General features: G+C 40.6%; 1 protein-coding gene across 1 annotated transcript in view; it reads left to right on the forward strand.

The window, feature by feature from the left end:
• The window catches only part of XKR4 (XK related 4), a gene marked incomplete at both ends in the record, with an annotated part of 216,748 nt that overhangs the window by 154,719 nt on the left and 41,329 nt on the right, over positions 1 to 20,700 (forward strand). The gene's annotated exons all lie outside the window — the stretch shown is intronic.

Raw genomic sequence — 20,700 nt, forward strand, 5'->3', positions numbered from 1 at the left:
GAGCTGCAAATGATTTCTGGGAAAGCTCATTAGCTATACATCACCTAACATGAAAGCTAAAGGACCACTAAGTTGAACAGTGGCAAAGTGTGAATTGTGTGTCAAGGAGGAATTATCTTTTAAATATTTGCCTGTATAAGGTATGCTTTTGTTGTCAAGTATCACTGAGGCCAAGCACAACCAGTAAAGGCAACCAAGGATTGAAGAACATTACTATTATTGTTATTATGAGTACTATTATTATTATTCAGCATTCTAACAGCAAATACTTACAATCTAGCTATTGTGTCTTTTCGGAGTTCGGCTTCCTGAGATAGAAAAAGCATTTTTCTTCATGGCAGGCTATTCCTGAACTGTTTATTGCAGAATTTTTTATACCATTCAGTGAAGTGTCTTGCTCTAGTTGTTATCAGCAGATGAAGTAGCAAGTCCATCACAACTGACTTGTGTTGTGTTCATCTGTTACTACACTTGGGAAACTCTTCTGCAGTAAGGGATTTTTTTTCCTCTTACTCAAGGTTTCATCAACAGCAGTCATCAAGACCAAGTCCTTCAGATTATATATTCAGAAGTATTTAAACTGGCTCTGCAGAACAAGTTAGGAAGATCAGACACTTTAAGAATATCTTCTGCTTTCACAGTATCTGTACATACTGTGAATCAATTTCCAGATTTGATTCTAACTAGAGCATTCTCTATGCAGCCTTGAAACAGAAGAGACAGATAGCTGCATATACAAAAGTTGAAAGCAAGATGGAAAGGTATTATAGAAGATGGTTAGACAAATATCTGAACATGGGAACATGGGTAATTTGTAGAACAAAGTCTTCAGCTAAGAAAGGGTTCCAGTTAGAGACTTTCACACATTTTTCTGTATATGAGCTGTACCTGCTATTAAGTAAAATAGGCCTGCTGGGAAGGGCATGGAAAGATGGTGCTCACATACTGAATTCCTGGTTCCAAGAACTATATATAAAACTTTGCCAAGTCTATAAGGAGAAAAGATAAGATCTGAAGTCTTTGGAAAACTGGAATGTAATGAAGAGAACACCAGGCTTTTAGATCACATCTTTGGGGTGATATTTTGGTTTCTTCCAATAATACATCAATAACCTGTCACTTTGAAAAAAACTTTTAAAATTGCATGTCTAAAGTAAGGAAAATGAATCCATAGTTAAGCACATAAATATGTAATCTGCTTTCCAAATGGGTAAGTATGTGTAACTTAAAGAAAAATTTGCAGTTATGTGTTTAGAAATACGTTGAGGCTACAGAGGAGTTTTCTAAATACTTCTTGATCCAAATGACAGCTTAACCTGTTAAAAAACTGAAATCATGTATCATTGAAAACCATGAAAATATTTTAGTCTTTTTATGATATCCTGTAAAATCATTAATATCTTGTAGCCTTGTAAAGAATAATAATCTAGTCACAAGATATTTCACAATTTATAGGGCTTTCTTGATTCCCATAATAAGTGCTATAAAATCATTACCTAATTTTGAATATATATATTTCTTTAAATAAATAGAGTTGTCTGGAGTACAATTAGATTTTCTTTAATTTTTGCTCTTTTATTGATGCATGTTGTGCCTATCAGACTCTGAACTTATGAGTCTACATTTTTGTTGCCTGGCAAGATGACCAAGAGGAACAATTTTTTTCCTTAAGGATAGTATTAATTGGTTAACTAATATTTAGTTTTTGATTGCTTCCCCCTTATGGACACAAAAACACACATACAGTTTCATTAGCGCCTCACTGGTGAGTGCTAAAATGTTTATTAGTTCTTCATAGTGACTATTTGATGCTGGTTCCAGTTAAGCACTACTGCCTAAACATTCATTCTCTGGCTTATTAATTCATGGTGAAAAGTCCTATTTCCTCCTTTTTGTCCTCCCCTCTATTCCCCCACCCAAATACACTTTCCCCTCACTGTCGCTTGCAAAAGATGTTGATTTTAATGACAATGTCATAAATTTTGAAGAGAAGGGAGGTAACGCTTTCAACCAGTACTTCTGTTGTCAAAACCAGAGGCTTTTAGCTTCTGAGTGTCTTTGAATACAATCATTTTAATATGTTCAGCCCTCCAAAGCCATTACCAAGGCTGTAATGGTACAAATCACGTTGTGTTTTTATTATGGTCTCCTCCAATAGTTAATGTCAGGTGTCAGATGAGGGGGAATGTATTTGGATCACGAAATTCACTCTCCTGCTGAGAAACACAAAGAAACTAATCAAACAGTACTACACTACAAAATGCAAAACAATAATCAACAAAAATTAACATTACATCATTAACTATGTCCAAAGTGAGGCAAGAATAGGCAAACTGTGCAGAGTGGCTCATGTATTTATTTGTGGAGGGACTTAGGACTGAGATTTGAGATTTCTGTGTAAGCTGGTACTGAATTTGTATTGTTCCCCAGCAGGGCATGAGAAATGTGCCCTCTTCTCCTCACTCAGGACTGAAAATTCATTCTGCATATGAACATCCTAAAAGCTACATATGTTTGGCAGAAGTCTGCATCTCTGCTAACATTTCCTTTCAACAACTCCAAGAAAAAAGAAGTTTAAAAAAAAAAAAAAGCAGTAGCTACGTGCATGATCATAAATTGCTCTAGCCTGAGTGTTTCCATGTCCCAGTAAGCTTCAGGGTTTCACCAGAGAATGCAAATTGAAACTGACTGCAACAGTTGGCTCCAGATTTTGTTGTCAGGGAGCAGTATTCATTTTCCCCGGTACCTGATTTCCCTTGCCTTTCTGCTTAAGAGAAAAAGAACAAAAGGAGATAAGGAGGCAGATTGAGAGAGCATGGCATAAAAATTAAAATATGCTAAAATTATACCTTCTTCCTGCTATGAAGTGCCATAACCCCAGGATACTGAAAAACTAGATCTAAAATAGCAGAAATGTGCTATTCTGAGTGGGGAAGAAAGAAGCAACAGATAAAGGTACTGGCCAGCAGAATGCAAGCATGCAACTCCGCTGCCAAACTTGAATTTACATTTCAATTCTCCTCCCTGCACAAGCTTTGCTCAAAGCCATTGTGAGGCACTGTGGGTCTGAGTCCTTCTGAGACACTGTGCTGTAGAAGAGCACATGGCCCATATCTTTTCTTCCAGCCAAGATTCCATCTTAGAGCAATTGCAACACCAGCACCCCAAGCAGTTCTTCAAGGCCTCACAGCAGCCTTGAGGAAGCATGGCCTTCACCCCTGCTTAGCCTTGCCCACTGGGATCCCATCCACACCTCCAGCCCTGGTGTAACTCCTGTTTTAAGACCTGCAGGAATTGCAGGCAGCCTCTTGTACCCTGTATTTGAGCGCCAATACCCCTGTGAGCCTTGATGGGCACACTGAGCAAATCTGTGACCTCTAGGACAGCCAGCCTCGCATCACCCGGGGGCAGGCTGCTCCCTCGCTGTTTGAGCCAGTTCTTCATGGATATCTGACACAGGAAAGGGAGAACACAAGAGAATTCTACTAAGATTTCACACTAGAAGTTCAGTTTCACCTTTGGTTCTTGATAGACAGTGATTTGCTCTGGTTTTGGCTCAGTTTCAGGTTCATTTCAGCTCAGTGATTTTCAGTTATCCTTCTCAGACATCATCCACTGTCACACGGTTACTGTGAGCGATTATTTTAGAGGATTCTGGTGGAATATGCTGATGCTCTCAAGCACCATTGATCATCTAGCTCAGGCTCTTCTTCTGACTTGTATATTAAATGAGCTGACATTTGTTTCAGCTCATTTTGTTTCCTGCCAGAATTCAAGCTACCTCGAATGAGCTTGTTTTAGGAATGTTCTTCTTTCTGCTCTCTGCTTGGATGGGGGCTTCATATTCCACTGGTCTCTGTGGGCTTTTGATCCACTTGTTCCTATAGATACTCTTCTGAGTATCCAATTCTTCTTGTCATCAGGATTTTGTGCAAGAACATGCATAGTTAGGTCAACAAGAGAGAAAATGTGTCTTAAACTAGGTATTCCTCAGCCAGTTGTAGAGGAAAATTTTGCCTGAAATCAGCATTATGTCAAATGGAGACAGGTCAACTGAGTATGCTTCTTAGATTCTCATGTAAAGAAATTACTGGAAGCTGCTCAGAAACTGGCAAGTTTATTTGTAATTTTTTTTCTAATTTGGAACATAAAGTGTCAACAATGTCCTTCTTACACAATACTGATACAATTTATGGTCCAACACTGTAATCTCTCCCATCCACTGCCATGGGAGCTGCCTGAATAATGGTTCTTTATTATGTGTGCAACATTTCATATCATGAAAGTGTCCCCAAGCACTTAACAGAGTTACGTAAAACAGTATCAGTAAATAATAGCAGACAATAAATATATTTAAAAGATTTAGGCAAAGGAAAGCAGAAATAATTCACTTAGTCAGACATGCAGCACAGGGTGAGGCAGTAAAGGATGCCATGTATTTCTTTTGAAAATACCTAGAAGAGTTGTTTTGTTTTTTCCATTTGCCCTCTAAAATGCCAACACTGCTGCTCAAGAAAGCTAAAGAGAATTAGTGTCATAAAAAAGCAGCCTGGAGTCTAACAGAGGCAGCCACACACAGTGTTAAGCTTTCTGTTCAAAACCATCCAGTCCTGGTGTAACAAGATACTTAAACCAGTCCATGTGATTAGAGTTATTCAGCCGTGGAATGCTGGGCATGTATTTAAATACCTTGCTGAATTGTGATGATGATACTGAGGAAACTGCATGTTAAGGGTGGAATAAATCTTGCTGAACTATAGTTAGGTTAAAAGCTAGATGTTCTGTTTAAGCTACTTTCATAGCCAGTTAAGAGAGAGAGGCACCTGACGGAGATTCTTTCTTTCTTGAGGGGCATCTAATATAGATGGGATGACTTACCCTATAGATATGCTCACATAATGGACTAGAAATGGAGATCAGGTAATAAATTTAGTTTCAGTATCTGACTTAAACATGGCTAAAATCTAGGGAGATGGACACACATTCACTTCTTTCACTGCAAGATAGATGCTTGAAAAATTTGTGGAGAGAGATTTTGTATGGCCCTGTGCACATGCCAGGGGTTTGCATTGCTGTAGAATCTGAAAAATTTCGAATTCCTTCACCAGAGAAATTTTCTTGCATTATCACACAGGAATAAATTAAAAGTTTGTTGAGTATGAAAAAAAGATGCTGCACTTAAAAAATTTGCAGTTGAACCCGTGGCAGTTGTGTGTCAAACCTGCAGTAATAAGAAACACTGCAAATGTTTGTGACCTAATACTGCTCCAGGTCATACAGTGAATTATAATATCTAGTCTGCCCTCAAAAATGACAGCACTGCTCTCTGAGGAAGGAACAGCTTGTTCCACCTGCCACAAGATCAGCCTTTCAGCGTTGTACAGAAAATGCTCCAATATGATACCTTGGGATTATCCTCACATAACTGGTTTGCCTAATTCAAACTGGCAGACACAATCTGAATTCAGTGAATCAGAAGATACACGAGATTTCATCAGTGAGATCATTTGAGTAGATTAACACAGGCACTACCAGTCTCCGTCAGCTTCTTCAGAGAGCTCTTGGGGCAAAGGAGGTGAGGACAGAGGCCAAACAAAACTGCTCGGTTGCAAGTGCCTGGATCCCACTTTATCAGAGGTATCCATAAGGTAACTGGTTTCCTGGGGATAGAATATGAAATGTCTGGCCCATCCTTAGAGCCTGAGTTAACAGGTCCTCGGGCAGACATGTCGTATGCAGAGCTTGCAGTGCAACTTACAGTTCTTTTTACAATAGTTATAAATGCCTCATTTATACTGTAGACATAACTTCACTGTCTCAAAATCTTAATAACGATCTAACAAAATGCAAACATTGTACTTTGTCAGCATAAACAAAACAACAATTATATTAAAGGTCCTACAGGCATTGCTCATTTGTACTAATAATTCCTGCTTTTCAATCAAGCTCTACAAGATGCCAAGTTAATTATTTTAAATACTTTTCAGTCTTGGCACTTTATTTGGACTGCAAGTGGGGAAGTGAGGAGAGGAACAAAGAGGAGAGAAATGCAAAATCCTTCACCACTGAATAATTGAGGCATATGACAGAAGAGGATTTAGCAGGAAAAAGCCCTAAGGAGATTTTGGGAGGTTTCACTAGTTTGTTCAGTGGTGAGCCATCCAAAAATGAAATGCCTGGAAAGCTGGAGGCTGAACAGCTTCAGATAGACTGTGCACACAGAAACATTGCAATGTTAACTGCCGGAAGAGGCATAAATTATGTATTTCTGATGTGTCTCTATCGGCCTTGTAACCTTCTTTCGACCCTTAGGGTGCTCATTATCTGCAGGAGCAATTAACAGATAGTATCTAGCAGCTAGTATGATTTCTTACCTTTAGAGTGATTTCAAATCAAATAAGAAGGAAGCTAATAGAGCCAAGGAGGCCTGAGCTGTGAAGTTACTTCTGAAGTATATTGGATAGAAATAATCAGTAAATTGAAGGTACATGGTGCCAGGGAGGCTGGATTATGTCTGACTGGTTTTGCTTGCTGAATCTTTTATGTTTCAGATAGATATTGTTGCTACTGTGAGAGATTATGCAAGTGACACAAATAATGGAAAATGCCTTCATTAATTCTGAAAGGAAAAGCCTAACTTCCCTTACTTCAGCAACTTCAACCTGACTAATCAGACGATCTGATTTTTTAACTAGCAAAAATAAATTACAGACAACAGAGGTAAAAAAGCACACTTAAAACTGCTCATAGAAAAAGAAGTTCTGATGACCAGCAATCTGCTTAACTCCCCAAACCCGTCAGATTTTTTTCAGCATTTAAGATATATGAATAGCTTAGGAAAAATATAACTGATCAAGTGCAAACTACACAATTCTAAGATAAAATTTGTACAATACCAATTATTTCAAGTCATCAAAAATCTAAATTGTTTCTTATCTGAAAGAGCAGATTGTTGAATACAAATCAGTCCTATATTATGATTTCTCTAGAGCTGTCCTATTGCAATATGGAAATCCATGACAATGTTTAATATACAGAGCCTGGCACAGTTCTACATGTTCCTCTAGTACAAAAAGTGAAGCACCATCGTTTTCTTTAGCAGTAACATGCTTTAGTTTCAGTTCCCTCCTAATGCATGAAAATCATTCCAAAGGCTCCCACCTTATATGCATTAAGGTACATTATAAAAGCCACATAAGTTTAAAAAAAATTACTAAATTTCTGGTTTAAAAAAACCCAACAGATTTTCAAAACATATACCAAAATATTTATTACTGCCATATCCCATTAGCCCACACAAGCCACCAGTGTCTCAGAGTATCTTTTTACTGTTTCATCATGAGTTTATACTGAGTCTGGAAATAGGATTTATATATACTCCTACACCATACAGATCTGCTGATTTCACTGAGGATCCAGGCGGAGTCAGGGATCTGGCTTCCATTACAAGATTGAAGCTTTAAGTTTCAAGTTCTTGGGACTGAGGATATTTTCCTCCTGTAAACTATGAAGCCTTGAACATTTGAAAAATGCTTGAAATATGCTTGCAGGAACCCTTGATTTTATATTAGTTTCACAATGATTTGTTAATGAAATACATAACTCAGAACTTTTTATTTTAATACATTAAAAATAAAAATAATTACTGTACCTATTATTACCAGGCTTTTAATATAATCTAGTTGCATCTAAATACCTTGGAAATAGTATAAAAATACTTACAAGGAAAACCTTGGAGCATTCTGTTCACCTGAAGTTTATCATCACTCACATGTGGCCAGAATTTCCCTACCAGCAGAAGCAAAATCAGATAAGAATTGAGACTGGATTGGTAGCAACATCTTTTTATTCTTCTCAAATTATTTAAAAAGAAAAGCTATTGAGCCTAAAAAGCATGTTCAATTCACGATTAAAAAGTGAAATTCCATCTTAGAACCAGTATATTTATTAATTTCTAAAGTGTAAATGATAACAAGATTTCAGAAGCAGAAAATGAAAGGGGGCTATTGAGCTTGTAAGGAGGGGGTATATTTTGGCAGACTGGTTATCATTTAGCACAACATAGTCAATCATCTGACTCTGGATGTTGGTCTTCTTGGTTATAGGAGTTAGAGAACGTAGATAAGGAAGAGGGCAGTCAGGAAGTCACAGCTTTGGTCCTGGGGGATTTCAATTACTCAGGTATTGATTAGGATGACAATTATACAAAAGGTGTAGAGAGGAACACATTTGTAAAGCTTGACCAGGGTTGCTTTCTTTAGCCATTGTTGAGGCGAATACATAATGAGAGCTGATTTAGAAACTTGTACTAACAGTTGTGAGCTCTGATAGAGTTCAGGAAACAGCAAGACCCTTCTGGGTCTGAAATCCACCTGTGGTTGGGAAACACAGCACTGTTTTCCTATCACATCTGCAACCATTCCTTCCAGAAACTCCCTGCCAACTCCTTTGTGACAAATGACCATATGATTTCCCAAGAACTTTTGTCCCTCCTACATTATTTCAGAATGTCTCTATCCTGACTAAACTCCTTAAAAAGTCAGATTTACACCGCAGACATACTCCTAACAGAGGCTTACAGAGACAAATGGATCTGCATGTGTGTGTAAATACAAAGTCATTATCTTAATACTAGAAGTTTTTTGGGAATAATGCTTTATATTCCTTCAAAAGAAGACCCATAATTAGGTGGAATGTCCTCAAAAATTAGCACAAGGGCAGCTAAATTTCCAGTGTGGTATGGATTTGAAGTCATCAAATCATAGCCTTTGCCAAATAGGTAATAGAAATTAAATCACACTCAGTCACAATAGGATCCACCTTTACTATTGAACAGTTTACTCGTTGTACACAGAGAGTTTTTCTTAATCATCACAACAAACACTTTCCAGGAGTTTCATTAAACTGAGGGCTGCTTCAAGGCCAAGGAGCCCAGGTCACATCTGCAATTAATCCCATATATTTTTTTAATGCTTGAACAGTGTACTAATTTAAGGCTTAATGCTATCTTCAGAGGTTCAGCCTCAAAGCCTCTCTAAAAGAGCATGTTTATTTCTTCACTTTTGGGAAGTGGAATGTGAAAAGGCTGATATTGCTTCTCACACTGCTGTTTATTGAGCATCTCTGTGCCCCACTTTAGCCAAAGGCGATTCCTCTGCAATTAAAATGGAATTTCATCTGTTTCCAGCCTGTCTTTCGTGCAGCTTCTTTGACAGAGTCTGTAATGAGCAGTTTGGGTCCAGCTAGTTCATTTGTGTGTGGAATCAAGAAGGTCCAGCTTTTCCCCCGTACATCAGGAATTCTGTTGGTTTTCAGCTGCTGCGTGTGCATCTTCAGTCTGGGAGGGAAATTTCTACAGAGTCTAGAACAAGGTCTCCATAGCAGGTCAGATCTATTTTGGGGATTTTGAAAGATGCAGAGCATTTGTGAGCACAAGGATCTCCTAAAACACATTGGCATAGCTCAGTGGTACAACTCAAAACTGAGCTGTGAGGTGTGACTTCCCACTCCTTCAGGCCACACATTCTTGTGTGAGAGAAACCAGCAGTCTCCTCGTGCCTGCTGGAAGAAACAGCCCAGAAAAATCCTTCTCGGTGCGTCATTCACTCTGGAGACAGGGAACAGGACTATTCTGCTGGCAGATCCTGTTTTTCTTTCGCTGTCGAAATGTACGGAAAAGCCTTCCTGGCTTGCTTCGGCTTCATTCAGACGAAGCTTGCGGCAGGGAGCGCGGGGGTGCGGGGCTGCTGAGCGCGCTCCCCGCCGCAGCCCCGCAGTGCCACCTAGTGCGGGCCCGGCCCGGGAGCCCGCGCCGCGCCGGGCAGCCCCGCTCCGGGCCCCGCTGCTGCCAGCACCCCCGAGCGCCTCTCTAGGAGGCTCCCTCCGGACGGAAGAGTGCTTCCACTCCGTCTCCTGCTGGCCTCGCGGGTGTCTGCGGTGCTGAGAAGTTGTTGCTGGAGTTGCAGAGATGCTGGAGAACAGCGAGGAGGAGGGAGGGGAGAGGGTGGCTCCAGCAGTTCAAAGCACAGACTTTGGCGTTTTAAGCGCCTACCTGAGAGAGCTGCTGAGGAACATTAGGTGAGACTTGGAAGGGCTCTGGTGCCGTTCTTCAGGATGGCTGGGGGTTGAGTAGATGCCACTGGGCACATAATCTAGAGTTTATTAAGCTGACAAAAAACAAATGGGAATTCAGGTCAAACTTCATTCCTTCCATCTGTGGGAATAAATATACCACCAGAAACCCACAGTACAGATGGGTGAAGGGGAAGCTGAAAGCAACTGGAAACAGAGAAGGATGAGCAGGAGGACCTACCAAAGGAGTAGTCATGTAGGCTTGCAGTTGTTTGGATGCTTCGCTCATCCTGCTGGCTTCTTCAGCTTTCTTGCTGGGGCTGCTAATACATGGTGTGCATATAAAACTGTTCCAAACTGCTAAAAGAAAGCATAGCGAGGCATATTTGTTCCATTGCTTGGCAAAAAAAGAACCAACAAACTCCACACATAATAAATATTCAATGCATCAAAATTCATACCTGCTGCTTAGGAACAGATATGCACACATTTATTACCAGTTTTAAATCCTTTATAACATCAAATGTAGCTATATCCAATCCCAGAGGGACTCCCCTGCAGAAAAAGGAAAATATATTGCATCAGTATTTCATTACACAGTCCACTGATCACAAAACACATCCACTCTAGGTTTACCCCAGAGTCCCTACCCAACACGCTGTTCACTCAGAACAAATGCAAGCTCCAGTCTCAGAAAAGGGAGTTTAAACCACAGTCTTTCATCGTGGCATCTTATTCCCTGAAGATAATTAGCACACTTCACAAAGCTCTGATTAAAGTTGTCTGATTCTTGGTTTTTTTTCCTTTTCTTCTGTTAATCTTGTCCTGTCATCTAATGGTCTGAACACTGTGAGAATGAAAATGCATTCATTAAGTTAATGGGTTTGTGGACTGAGGTTCGGCATGTATCCTGTATTTTCTGTCTTCCCTAGTAACTGCCTCAGGAGCCAGGTGTTGTCTACCATGTTTACATTTTAGAATTTAGGAACCTCCATCTTCCATACAACAAGCTGAGAGTAAGTGGTCTAGGAGAACAAAGGCAGGGTATTCCCTCATCCCCAGAGGTGCCAACTGGCATATTTAAACCTCTTTATGTTCCTGTTATGATGTTAATGAGAAGATGGGAGTGCAAGAGTCAAGCATGACAACTACTTTAAAAATGGCAATTTAATACATCAAGGCACTAGTTCCTGAAATGACTATGGTTTTATGCTTCCAAATATTGACAGATTTAGTCAGTTAAGAGATCATGATGTCTACAGTAATGGACATCTGGAGTGACATAAAGTCTGTTCCCTTCATCCTGCGCAAAGAAGGTATGAAATATGATTACACCGAAAGAATATTTTTTAAACACCCACTTTACACAGGCATAAAACACTTCAAGAGGTGTAAAGCAATGAGAAATCAAACTCCCAGTAATGGCGAGAACAGTGGTATGCAGGAACACTACACTATCCAGCAACAAAATGGTTAGAGTATAATGCAAATTGTTCACTTTAACATTCAAGTTGCCTGCTCTTGCCCTGGAGGTTGCATAACAAACTCAAACTCAAATACTGATTGCTTTCCACACTCAAGCAGTGTTCAGCTAAGAGATTACTATTGTTCAGACTTTTTCAGGAAATTTAGAGTGGTTTATGCTGTTAAATCAAAATTCTAGTTTCCTGTTTTGATTCAAACTATATGAATTCAGAGCAGAACAGAGCATTTGTATCAAATAAGTTAATACATTAAAGCATTCTGTTTTCTTCTTACAAATTATCTGCTAGAGCTACAATTTCAACAATGTCTCTTTCATGATATCTTGTCTTTTGAAGCTGAAATTCAAAGTCTGACTTTGAGAAAATAAAGATGAGAAATTGGAATCAGAGGGTATACCACAACAGTTTTTATAGAAAAGTAACAGAAAGTTGAAGAATTTTTAAATAATCAGGATTCTGTCGAGACACATATAGGAATATAGAAAAATTATTATAATAATTTCTTTCCTTCTCTTTAATTTGTATTTTGCATTGAGATATATTTATAACTACTTGTCAAGCTTTCCAAATTGGGCTATGTGCCATCTCTACTTATACTGAAAGCAGTAACTCACAGTGAGTTAAAACATGTGGAAGTCAAACTAGAAAAATAAAAAAAATGGAAAGGGAAGATAAACTGTCCATTTGCTACCATTGAATATAATAAAGTTCCATAGTTTGTCATCTGCCTTATCTATCCATGGAGATGAGATGTGAGGAAGCACTGAAAGAGGAGGACAAAAAAAGAGGGTAGTTTTGTTATGAATCCAAGTATTTTATTGAAGTTCTTGCTGTAAGTGAAAGAGACATGGGAAACTATAAAAAAACAACAAGAAGATGTGGGCTGATGGACAATGAGGAGCTGTATTTTGGGGAAAGCAGAGGCAGAGAGACTGTAGATGAGAGAATTGTGATCACAATTATTATGTGATTATGAGGAGAATGTGACAGGTTTTGTCCTCAACAAGATGGTAAATTTATTGGGGTAGGGAGCAGAATATTTGGGGGTTGCAGTTAGGATAAGCAATAATGACAGTGCTTTTCCTGAAAATGACTTCAAGAGACCATCTGCTCTCTTTTCTGGTGGCTAGTGATGGCTAGCAAGGTAGAACCCTTGACCATAGCTTACCAGAATCTGGATAAAGGAACAAAAGTCAAGAGCCTCTTAGAAACTCAACACTTCAAGAGCTGAAAAGCTCCATGCAAGATCAAGTGCCCTGGAGTGCCTCCCTCTGTGGCATGAGTACTGGCACAAGAGCTTCTTTCCCACATTTATATTTATTTATTCAGCCACAGCAGCCTTAGATTTCCCTCTATCATACCTTAGTAACATAAAATACTTTTGCTTTTGCAAGCAAAGCTTAAGAAGTCATCTCCACCCAGACACCTGTGAACTAGAAGCTGTTTGTTGCTACGTTACAGCTAGGTCATAAATACGGAGCTAGTTCTGCAGTATTGACTTTACTGGCAGCATGGCTTTGAAACAAGCATCCATTCTTCTCTTTGTGTTCCTCAGCTCCCTTTGTCCTACTTGTGTGAGTGTCACAGTGTAAGGCAGCCCCAAGCCTGACAGGAGGCACTCCTCTGCATCTTCTTTGTGTGAAACTCTGCTGCCCTGGATTCAGGAGAGAAAAGGGCCAGGAAATGCCCTAGGTCACGTCAACTACCTAAAAGAGTGGGTGGGGATGCTTTGCCCTGATCACTTCACAACAGGTACACTGCCTGCTGCCCTCTGCCTCCTTTCACTGGGCTGCCTATTTTAGTTGTAGAGTATGGTGCTGCTAGTATGGAAAAGACAAGCTGGGAGCTATTTCTGTGCATTATAAACATAAACATGCATCCATAAACACAGACAGAACAGGGGTGTATCACTGATGGTGTGTGGGGTGAAATGCCAGTGGACTGGACAAAAGGAACAGGGTGACCAGGTTGTAATGTGAAATGCAAAGCACTGAGAAGTGGCAGGTTATGCTCAGAGAAGAGAAAAACAGAACTGGAAACAGGAATGTGTAGGCACTGGAATCATTCGTGTGGAGGATCAGAAATTTATCCATTTGGAGAAAGTCAGAAAATGAGACTGCTAAATCAAGAAATGGCTAAAGCATCACCAGATTATTTGGTTTTGGGAGCCAGTGTCTGGCAGGTATCTATGAACAGAAAGCCACAGCAAGAATTATTCGTGGCTGGAAATTAGGAGATACATGGGACAGAAACATCAAAGATTAGCTTTAAGCTGTCATGGTGACAGTGAAGCAAATGACAGAAAGGACTTAGGAGGAAGAAAACCCCAAGGATAATTTGGAAGGTTTTTTGCAATATAGTGGCAAGCCTTCCAAGCTGAAAGGTCTGATCAGAGGAAGACAGACTGTGCAAAGAGAAAGATCTGTTTAGTAGAACATCAAGTAGAACAGCTGTTCAGCTGCAGCTGACCCAGCTCTGCTGGGACCAGACACCATAACACAAAGAAAATCAAAAATGCATCTGAACAGTGACAGGAGGCTGGAGAACATCTGGCCAAAAAGCTTCATTTCATTCATTGGATCCAGGCACAAACCAGTTACACTGAACCACTGGATCTACCATCTACAAGGTAGTACATGATCCCTACTCACACCTGTCATGTAGACAGGGTTAAAATACCTCCTGAGATGTGGGAAGAAATGACTGAATACAAGTCAGGCTAAGAGAGGGGTCTTGCCATTTCTAGTTTGCCCCGATGTACTGCAATATTATGTTAGAGTGCATCATCCAGGAGAGGAGAAAAGGGCCCAGAACCAAGCAGAGGAGCATCCATTCCAGATACACAAACCTGCATGAATCTCTCATGGGGTTTGTATATCCATGTTTGCAGATCTGTGTGCCTTGGATAGCTGGCTGCAACACTAAATGAAAGCCAAGGGTCCAAAATTTCCTCCCACAATGGTTAGAAGAAACAAATGGCAAATCACAAAATCACGGATTAGATGAGGGGGAAGAAACATCTGGCAATCATTTAGTCAAACCCTCTTTCTCAAAGCAGGGCCATCACTGAGAGACCTGGACCATTTGCAGACAATTTTTGAGTATCTCCAAGTATGGACACCACAGACCCCCTGTACAACCTGTTCCAATGTTCCATGGCCCTCACAGTAAAAATAATAAGTGTTTGTGATCAGAGGGAACATCCTATGTTTCAGTTTGTGTTTATTGACTCTTGTCCTGGGCATCACTGAAAGGAATCTGGTTGCATTTCTTTTACACTCTCCCTTCAGTTTTTTATATACATTAATAACATCCACCACCACCACACCCCCAAGCCTTCTATTTTTTAAAATTGTTCATGCAGAAAACTTATAAGATTGCCATAAGTCTGCATAGACTCTTAATAAAAGATCCAGAGTGTGGGAAAAGGAGAGAATGTTGGGTTAGAAGAGGAATAAGAAGAGATCTTTACCAAGACAGCTATAGTTCCTGTACCTTTGAGGAGGATAGGAGGATGTAGGCAACTCCTTCTACAAGAAAGGAAACTGTGCTTACTTCTCTGCTTTCTGGGATCTGAAACTGGAGTGAAAATTTATCTCTGCCTTTAGATATTCAAGGCATTGTTGTCCCTGTTGAAAAAAATTACTTCAGATGGTTCATTGCAAGATTTTTCTATGCAGTCATCAAAGTCAGCTATGCTGATTAATGTTACAACCATAAAGGTAAAAGGTTGGTTAGGAAATATAGCTTTTCTGCGGTTTTCTGCACTTTTAAACTCTGAGATATAATTGAAGACAACTTTGCTTAAATGTATAGTTCAACGTTAGAATTAGCAATCAAGCTGGCAATTAGATCATCCCTTTATTTATTTTTCCTTTTTATTGACAAAAACATATTTTAAATAGATATTTCTTGTGTTTCTATGCATGACAGAAAAATATGCCTAACATTCCTTACACTTTGGTAAAAGTTTTACAAGGCTGGGATAAAATCCTAGTGTAGTGGGCTGACCCTGGCCAGCAGCCAAGTACTCACACAACCATTTACTCACTCCTCTTCCCTCCTCCAGGAGTACATGGAAGAGAATAGGAGGAGTAAACCCAAGAAAACTCCTGACAGTTGAGATGAAGACAGATTAATAAGTGAAGCAAAGGGGAAAAATCTATACTAGTGCTGCAAACGCAATCAATCACCAGCTTCCAAAAGCAGAGTGATGCCTAGACCGTCTCTGAGCAACAGCCATCTTGGAAGCCAAAACCCCCAACTTCTTTCTTCCTGTCCCAGTTTTTGTTGCTGTGCATGATGCTGTAGGGTGTAGATACAAAAATGCTGCTAGCAAGGATTTTCTTGCTATTTTCTAAGTCCGTGAGAGACTTTTCTCGAAGAAGAAGAAGAGGTAGCAGAGTTATATAAACACCCAAGCCACCTGCAACCTTGAAAAGTCTTGTTTATGGTGTAGTACAAAAATATTTTGACAATGGATGTTTTAGGATTTTAGCCAATCACCCCAAGGAGTGGCTGGTCCTTTGTCCAATTAGACTATGAAGAAAAAAGTCTATAAAAGGGTTGTAAAATAATTAAATAAATCAATCTTGATGCACAATTCCTGCCTGCTGGATCTTCTCTCCTCCTCCTGCCTATGGCTGCGGGACACGGTGATATACCCTAGGGCCCAGGCCTGCGGTAATAGTAGGGTATGGAGTATCCTTAGTTAGTTCAGCTCAGCTGTCTCAGCTGTGTCCCCTTACAGCTTCTTGTTCACCCTCAGCGTGCCACTGAGGAGGAGAGAGGGGGAGCAGAACACAAAAAAGGAGGAAACCTTGGTGCTGTGCAAGCACTGTTCAGCAATAGCCAAATGCCAGTGTGTTATCAACACTCTTAACCACCAGCCCAACACACAGTGCCATACGGGCTGATAGAAGTGAACTCCATCCCAACCAGACCCAGTACTCCCTCTTTCACTGATCTCAGAATGGAAAGCATTGGTACTGTCTCTTCCACCATCACCTATGACTCTCATTGACACTGACTCCAGAGTTACAGTCTAGAATGGAAAAATTCAGCAGCCTTCACTTCTGATCTCGTCCATAACCTCAGTGAAAATGGGAGACCTAGAGTGGTAGGCAGGAGAACAGAGGGTACAAAATCTTTTTCATCAACTTTAAATGCTTTGTAGCAGGTAAATTCTGCTTTAGGGATCTGATAACTCTGGCACTTATTGATGAATGATGTTTTTGAGCCATGCTGCTGTTGTACACACTGCTCACTGATAGTATCAGGCCAATGAGATGAGCAATTTTACCCTTCTTTCTGCTTTCACCAGTACCACAGTGAGGTGTTAAACAAGAGTGTGTTTCTTCAGAAAAAAAAAAAGAAAGAGATGGGCTTACAAATCATGAGGTCCTTTTAATGGCATTTATTTTGCTCATCATGTCATAATTTCACTTTCAGAGTGAAGCTGACAACTTCAGATTTGTCTATGGTCATCCCAGGTTCAAACTTCAACAATAAATCAACAACTATGAGTGTCAATGGCTTTCCCTGTCCATTGCTTGAAGGCTGATCTGTTTTCCTTTGCTTAGGTGGGAATGTGCCTTGCTACCTTATTGCATCCCACAGCAATTAGCCTGTACAGAAGGCTATCCAAATAATGCTCTTCCTTGCTTCTCTGCTGGTCCTGACTTCCATGGTTCTCCACAACTGTTTGTGGCCTGTGTTCCCCTGCTCTTTTGCCAGCTGTCACATTCTCTGTATGTGTATCTATATCTGTGTGTACTGAGGGACATGAAACAAGACCAGGGTGTGGTGGATGCTGATGTACACTGCCACAGCCCAAGCCACCAGTACTCTCCAGACAACAGCCAGGCTACCTACCAGGGTAATTAGCAGATCACCAGGGCCTGCTTCCAGAGGGCAGTTAGGATAGCACTGTCCTGCTTGTCTGTGTTTGGGGCTTTGGGGAGATGGAGTGAGTTAGGAAAAGGGATGCCAATGATGTTGTTCTCAGGGCCAGACAATGGCTCTTGGCCCATTTTACTCACAAGTTTAAGCATATTCCTGCACTTCATCAAGGTTTTTTCTTCTGCTTCTTCTTGCTTTACATCCAACACCATTCTTGTTGTCCATTTTCTTGCTCCTTTACATCATCCAGTCCCATCTTCTCTACAGTTGTCTGTGGAACCCACAAATAAATCTTCTCTAGGGCCTTTCTGTCTCCCTGTAAATGATGCGGATACATGCACACTTTACTAGGGTAGCAGAACGCACCACCAGCAGTGCCCACATCTTACCTCCTCTGAGCCAGAACTATTCTGAAAATGGGAAATTTTGCAAGACTGAAATAGAAATATTGTTTGACACTAAGAGCTGGCAAATTAAAATTCATCTGATGATAAAACCAGAAGAGATGACCATGCTGTCAACTGGGGGCGTTTGCCAGCAAGTCCCTATAGATAAGGTGGCAGCTCATCTCATCACCATGATACCCAAAGAAGCACCTCGCAAAAGGGATGTCCAGATGTGAAATGCCTTCAGATCCCCATACTGTGAACTGTCCCCTTGTTCTGGTGGCATCTGTGTTGGATAGCTCTATGCCAGAGCTAAAACTCGGGAAAACAGCAAAAGGAAAGGTCCATATTGGCACGAGTCAGTGCTGTGATGGAGCCCTGGGAAACTGACCCCAAATTTCTGTGGGGAACAGTGACACTGAAGGCACGTTTAATCTCTGGACAGGACTAAAAAGGGAGGGCGCTAAGGTGCAGTGGTGCTATAAACCAGGAGAGGGAGTCTGAACCCAGGAGAAGGGAAGGAATATGGGAAATACCCTCCTCATCTGCTTCCTTGGTGGTGGGATTGATGGGACACATGGTGGAGGCAGCAGAAAAGCCAGTCAGGTCACTCCCCTGGGGAAAGAGCATCCCTGTGTGTAACCTTCCACCCTTACCTAACGGCCAGGTTGGCAGCCTCTCACCTGGAACCAGAAACATTTGATTTTCAGTGGTCTCATCAGTCACACAACAGTGGGTGTGTTTCACACTTGGACTGTTAATTACTGTGACCCTTTTGCTCGTTAATGTCAGATGGGCTGTGTTGAAGTGCATGCATAGCTACTGAAATTTTAAATCTATAAATAGTTTGTATATGTATCTATATATATATACACACGTGATTACTTGTACCAGTGACTAAATAAACCTATTTTTATCCAATCCTGTGATTCAACAGACATGCACCCTCAGTTTCCTGCTGACATTCACAGCTGTAATCAAAATGACAGCAACTCTTTGCCCACCTTTATAAAGGATAAATGGTGCAGGTTGTGGATGCATCTAATTTCTACACTGCATTTCTTTAGTTCTGTGCACTCTAGCTGTGAAATAATGCCTAAAGAGTTCATTAATTGAAAACAGTATGCATAGCATGGTAACTTTTGGAAAAATCACACCAAGGAACAACAATTTGTTCTTTTGTTTTGTATTTGTCTTAAACCCAAGTGGTCTCAATGGGGGCATTTTTAAGTGTTCAAAGTAAGTTCAGGTCAGAGCCTGCTTTTGAAAATTCTTATTTGGTTTTCAAAACAGGTATCATTCTTTTGTCAAATTTGTTTCAAGACTCGAAATGTTCATGCACTGATCTCTGGAACCACTTTGTCTTCTTTGGTTACCCTACCATTCTCCTTCTTGAACCCTCAGTGATAGTATCTTCTTCCTGATATCAACATGTGGTCCCTTTGAAACTATAAGCAGCTTAAAAATCAATTTTACTGGTGCCTGGGTGAGGGTTGAAGAGCAAAGAGAAAACAGTCTGAGACCAGTCTGAGAAATACCTACAACTGGTTTCTAAACATCTTCATCTTGTCTTGCCCTCACAAGACAACCATCACCTGAGTGTGACAGGCTTTTTCCTAACTGTTGTAACACCACCACAGATAATGAGTTTGACCTCACTTTGATCACCCTTGTGATGGTGATGTGGGTTTGTTGTGAGGAGCGCTCACTTGTCTGCCAGCAGTGGTGGGAGGGAGTTCAGCACAGGGTACCTGGAAGGCCCCTGTTCCTGAGCAGGCTGGAAGGATCTGTTCTAAACCTGGTTGGAACATTTAAGCAGTGTAGTTAAAACATAAAATCATGCTGCTTCATTTGGGGGACTATGAATCATGATATTTAATACCACGCTTCACATTTGTTCTTACTGAATGGCCCTGATCAAAACTAGATTTAATCCCAGCAGATTGGGAAATGAGGCACCAAGATGCAGAATAGTTGACCTTTCAGACATGCCCATCCCTTCTAAACACTGATAATCACCCTCAGTTGAAGACTGGATGCACAGAAGTGGGTTGAGCTGGTGCTTCTGCAGAAGCCAGGTGAGGTCAGTGTGGGGCACAGGAGTGTTTTGTATCCCCTCACGTGTGATAGCTTCACTCATTTCTTCTCTACGGACCTTAAGCTGATGAGGAATGTATTGCAATAAGTTGGTTGTCAGCCTTGGAGCAATGCCTCACTACTAGATTTCCTCAGTTTTCTATGACTTCGTTGGTTTTTTGCTCTTCAGAAAGGACAAATTTTCCCGTTCCACATCTTCCCCTCACACAGCAGACAAAACTAAATGAAATTCCTGTGTTTTGGTAGCATTTGACGCCCGCTGCAGGGTTATGTTGGCTCACCTTTGAAAAATAGTGACAGCAAAGTTTCTAGGAGACTGATGTACTTAGGATTTTTCTTTAATGTCATTTTTATTTAATCTCTGTTTTCTGTCTACCATGTCCTGTAGGGCAAACCTCAAAAAAACCCAAACCTGTCATTTGCCCAGAAGGGGCATTCTCAGATGAAAACACGTATTAAATGTTTTGGAATTATGGTGAATTGTGGAGCTGAGGACAGACAAGTGTGCACATAATGTTTTGATTATTTTGTCCTCTTTAAATTAAAGCTTGACGAGAATCAATGTCAGTGTCCTCGCCCTTGCAAGAAGAAAGACAGTACTTTACCCAGAAGAGTGAAGGTAGTCAGTACCTCCAAATGGGAAAAGTTAAGACACAGAGTATGTATGTAAGAAATACCAGACCTAAGGCAAAGGCACATTGTGCCCACCCACTCTTTGAACACGGATAAAGATGTGATTTTTCACCTGTGTTACTTTGTTG

Source organism: Coloeus monedula (genome assembly GCF_965178545.1).
Source record: "Coloeus monedula genome assembly, chromosome: 1".
NCBI lineage: Eukaryota > Metazoa > Chordata > Aves > Passeriformes > Corvidae > Coloeus > Coloeus monedula.